This window comes from Triticum urartu, chromosome 6A (genome assembly GCF_056163025.1).
Source record: "Triticum urartu cultivar PI428250 chromosome 6A, HENAU_Tu73, whole genome shotgun sequence".
NCBI classification, from domain to species: domain Eukaryota; kingdom Viridiplantae; phylum Streptophyta; class Magnoliopsida; order Poales; family Poaceae; genus Triticum; species Triticum urartu.
The window spans coordinates 581,293,830-581,299,173 of NC_141878.1; the positions used below are offsets into that span (position 1 = coordinate 581,293,830).

The 5,344-nt window shown below is 44.9% G+C and overlaps 1 non-coding gene across 1 annotated transcript; it reads right to left on the bottom strand.

The window, feature by feature from the left end:
* Positions 1 to 768: 768 nt before the first annotated feature.
* Positions 769 to 842, bottom strand: TRNAV-CAC (transfer RNA valine (anticodon CAC)). Its single transcript has one exon. It is a non-coding gene; the product is annotated as a tRNA-Val (tRNA).
* Between the last annotated feature and the right edge of the window lie 4,502 nt (positions 843 to 5,344).

The following is a 5,344-nucleotide window of genomic DNA, read 5'->3' on the forward strand; positions in this document are numbered from 1 at the left end:
AATGTTGTTACAGATGTTACAAGTAGTGGTTACAGAGGCAGTACCCCACCACGGCACGTACTGAAAAGAATAATTTGACATAACCTAAAACTTTCAGGTCAAGTCCTACAAATAGATCACATGATGCACAGGAGGGAGCACTTAGATTTCCCTGGCATTCCAGAGCTAGCACTAATGGCTACAAATAATATTAGTCAATAGGATCGCCTCCCATACATCAATTATAGACAGGAAAATAACTAAGAGGAGCAAGAGCTCATGGACAGCCAGCCGTGGACTGTGAAGCTGTGCTGAGCATCACCCTGGACGACTGGCACTCACGGGTCACGGGTGGCAACGGGCAAGGAAGAATTCATCTTGAGAAATTGCGAAAACAAAGGAATGTCAAAACAAATCATCTGAAGGATAAGATATGCCGTACAGGCAGAAGATAGGGTGACTCGTCCTCGTCGCGCTTGCGATGGGGAAGACGAACAGCACGGGAAGGATTGAACTTGAAGGAGAAGACATGCATGGGTGATGGGTCGCCCTTGCAGTCGGCGTTTGGATCAGCAGCAATTCAGGTTTACTAATGACTAGCCACAGTTGATGCTTAATTACAAGGAAGGAAGTAGGTTGACACTAAGCGCACACATACGCACACAAATGATACAAAAATGGTAATCCACCCATTGATCGTATATAGGAGTAGATTATAGATTGGAGTATTATTTTGTTGCAAAGGAGAATCCCCTCAAAAAAAATTGCAAAGGGAAGAAAAAGAATTGATGTCTGAGCCCAGGTTCGAACTGGGGACCTTTAGTGTGTGAGACTAACGTGATAACCAACTACACCACCCAGACAATTTGTTTGCTTCTCGAACGACAGGCTATTTGAATATTCATCGGCGGGTGCACGAGCGCATCCAACTGGATTACGTATGGGCCTCTGGCGGCAGTGCTTTTGGGGCCTCTCGAAGCCGATCAAAGATGTTGACACTTGACAGAGAAAAAGGCCTACTACTACCCCTCAAAAAAAATTTGTGTATATCCCGTAGAGGTCATCCTGCGTCGCTTCCCAGCGAGACGAGCGGTATGGGTTATAATTAGAGAGAATTCCTTATTTGGCCCTTTCTTAAAATTTGTTTCTTTTTTTGGCTCAAAAAATATTTCTCTTCCTTTTTTGACACTCAAACTTCATTTTATGCCCTATTTGACATTTTCATCCATTTTTCCATCCAACTGTGTTAACTGGCACGTGCAATTACAATTTTACCTCTGGTGATGGTATGTCATCACAAAGAGAAGAGGAGGGGCCTCAACCAAGATAAAAGAGAGGATGGGGGGGGGGGGCATCGAGAGTGCTACCTGTAATGTCGCTAGCAGTAGCACCGCTCCTGTGTCGCTGGAGCTTGCCATGTGCTCGTGCGCGTCGATGTTGCTCCTAGATAATGTTCGACGAAGTCAACCACACTCACTATATCTCCCACATGCACGTCGGCGCGCTCACGCAATACACTTTCTGATGACGAGGTGCGACCATGAACTGACGACGATAATATCGATGAACCAAGCTCTGGACGATGCACGCACCGTAATACAGAGCTGGCTTCCTGAATCCCTAATCGATCCTTTGCTTGAACGTTTACTAGCTAGTAGTACTAGTATGTACGAGCACTTCTAACAGGACGCATTCCAATCGTTCTAGCTAGCACATACTGCCGGAGAGCAAGCTGCAGACGGCCATCCCGGCGCGTCGACGATGCTCGGAACCCGCGAACCTTCCGCACCGTGGCGTCGCTTCCGAAGAGGGAGTAGCAGTGGCAGCCGCCCTTCGGCCAGCGGCGCCGCACTGCAAGAGGTCGGCAAAGCCGGGCGCGCGCGCCAGGATCTCCCGCTCGACGTCTTCCGGCAGCCTCACCAGCGAGAGCACAGCGCGTGTGTGCATGTCATCGCTGGTATGCGCACGTACGCATCAGGCAAGCATGATTAGTTTTTTCCTCTAATTAACCTAGGTACGTATCCAATGGACGCTATCTAGCTAAGAGATGCATGCATATCAGACAAGATTAGCTACAAACCTAATTGCTATACATAAGAATAATATGTGAAATTGTTGCTTATACTGAATTTTCTTTCTTTCCTCGCAAAGAAACCTCATTTTTACTATTTTTAGGTCTATTACTACTATTGAATATTTGAACCACATAAATTTGTTGAAATTTGAATCATATAATTTTGTTGAATTTAATTTCTACCATGATAAAAATTTCCGCAGTAACGCGGAAGGAATCATCTAGTTTATTCAACACCACAAAACATATCACATCATTCATGTGTTTGTATATAAATAATCTGATCACAAACTACACTAGGGGTAAAACAGTCTTTTTAGTTCAGACTTAACACCGTTAGTGGCCAAAACTGACGGAAGTGTCACATAGAGAATAAAATGAAGTTTGAGTGTCAAAAAGGGAAGAACAGAAAATTTTGGGCCAAAAAGGGAAGTAAAATTTAAGAAAGGGCCAAATAAGAAATTCTCTCTTATAATTACGGGCTGACTTATCATTAAATGGTTGGAAATAAGGCGGGCTGTCGGGCTTTCCTCGGTGATATTAGGGGGAAGGAAAATGGGAGGAGAGAGGAGGGTATGTGGTCATATTGATAGCCTCCATAAAGCGTGTGGAGCATGTTCCATAATATTATGGAGGTTGCCGAGGCAAAGCACCAATTCAGAGTCATATTGCGGCATTCGTATCTTTTTTTTTGTTGCCTCAACTTATTAGGCACAAACTTAATTTGAGGGATGGAACACTAGTAGAAAAAGGGTCAAACGTGAAGCACATTAGTGCCGGTTTATATTTGAGCCGGCACTAATGTATACATTAGTGCCGGTTCCAACGGCTAGCCGGGCCGCTTTCATTAGTACCGGTTCGTGGCGAACCTTTAGCACCGGTTCGTGCCACGAACCGGTACTAATGAGAGTGGTGGCAGGATGTTGTCAGAATGGGGCCCCTCCAGCCCCTTAGTACCGGTTCTTGGCACAAACCGGTACTAAAGGTCGTCCTACATAAACCCTTCGTCCACCCGAGCTCGCTCTGTTCTTCCCCTTTCCCCTCTCCTCTCTGTTCTTCCCCTCTTCCTCTCGAGCTCATCACACATTTTGCCCAAAATTTGTCAAGATTTGAAGGCCCCCATCCATTCAAATGATCACAAAGGTTAGCAACTTTGTCCTTTCATCTCTCATTGCTAGATTAGCTCTTGCAATGCTTTATATAGTGATTAATTTGTGAGTTTAGTAATTTGGGAGGATATATATATATATGTGTGTGTGTGTGTGTGTGTGCTAGTATTTGATTTATATGCAATTTGAGGTCAAAAATAACACTTAGTTTGCATATGTAGGTGTGGTTTACTTAGTGCCTTCTAAATCTCCATCGTAGCCACCGTCGATCGCCCGCACCGTCCCGTCGCCGGCACCACCTTGTGGTGAGCCTCTTGTTCATGAAATTTTATATAAAAATTGATGTTTGTGTGATTTGGATATATAGTTACTCGTATAATTATCTTACCCGTACGTTGTTTGTTATACATATAGTGCCATGGTTTTGATATCCGTCCCCGTCGGCCCTAGTCCTTGTTATGATTCGGATGTGGTATGTATATTCTCTTTTAAAACTAGTTGCATTTCGTGTTTATGACAAATTATGCCCATCAAGTTGACATAGAAATTTTTTCTAGGAGGTATGTGAACCGGAAATTCCAACCGACCCTATTGCCGAGAGGTTAAATTTAGTTGAAAGAGAAAACGAGTACTGGAAAGAAAAATTGAAAAGAATTGAGGGGAGAAGATGGAATTGGAGTTGCATGTTGCCGATGTCGTCGATGATCACAAGATCAAGATGGAGAAAATGCGCTTGAAGATTATAAAGATTAGAAAATATGCCATCGATAGTGAGGCTTGGTATCATTATGCTGTTGGATCCATTGTTACCTTAGTTGCGATCTTGATCGTATTTGTTGTTGCATTTAAATGCTTTAGCTAGAGAGTTATTTGTTTGTTGCATTTAAGTGTTGTATGAACTTTATGTATGAACTTGTATTAATTTGGTCTATTCGGTGTTGTGTAATGAAGATGAGCCGGCAATGGATGTACGATGACCGATGCTCTCCCCAGTTCGTTGAGGGCGTGCATACTTTTCTGCTTGCGGCTGAGGCAAACAAGCGGGCGGATGGTTTTATGCCTTGTCCATGTGCTCGCTGTAAGAATGGTCACAATTGCTCTACGTCAAGAACCATTCACGTCCACCTGTTTAAGTCCGGTTTCATTCCCCATTATAATGTTTGGACCAAGCACGGAGAAAGAGGGGTTATGATAGAAGACAATGAAGAAGAAGAGGACGACGACAGCTATCCTGGCCATGGGTTCCCTGAATACGATGATACAACAATGGGGGAAGAAGCTGAGCCGGTAATGCGGGAAGAAGCTGAGCCGGCAATGCGGGAAGAAGCTGAAGAAGAGGCATCAGATGAGCCCGTTGATGATCTAGGTCGGGCCATTGCCGATGCAAAGAGAAACTGCGCAAGTGATTTGGAGAAGAAGAAGTTGCAGCGCATGTTAGAGGATCACAAAAAATTGTTGTACCCGAATTGCGTAGGTGACAAGAAAAAGCTGGGCACCACACTGGAATTGCTGCAATGGAAGGCAGAGAATGGTGTATCTGACAAGGGATTTGGAAAGTTGCTGGTAATGATAAAGGATATGCTTCCAAAGGACAACGAATTGCCCGAGAGTACGTACGAAGCAAAGAAGGCTGTCTGCCCTCTAGGGTTAGAGGTGCAGAAGATACATGCATGCCCTAATGATTGCATCCTGTACCGCGGTGAGTACGAGGATTTGAATGCTTGCCCGGTATGTGGTGCATTGCGCTATAAGATCAGCCGCGATGACCCTGGTGATGTCGAGGGCCGGCGCCCCAGGAAGAAGATTCCTGCCAAGGTGATGTGGTATGCTCCTATAATACCACGGTTGAAATGTTTGTTCCAAAACAAAGAGCATGCCAAGGCGATGCGATGGCATAGAGAAGACCGTAAGAAAGACGGAAAGTTGAGAGTACCCGCTGATGGGTCGCAGTGGAGAAAAATCGAAAGAAAGTACGGGAAGGAGTTTGCAGATGACGCAAGGAGCGTATGGTTTGGTCTAAGCGCAGATGGCATTAATCCTTTTGGGGAGCAGAGCAGCAACCATAGCACCTGGCCTGTGACTCTATGTTTGTATAACCTTCCTCCTTGGTTGTGCATGAAGCAGAAGTTCATTATGATGCCAGTGCTCATCCAAGGCCCTAAGCAACCCGGCAACGACATTG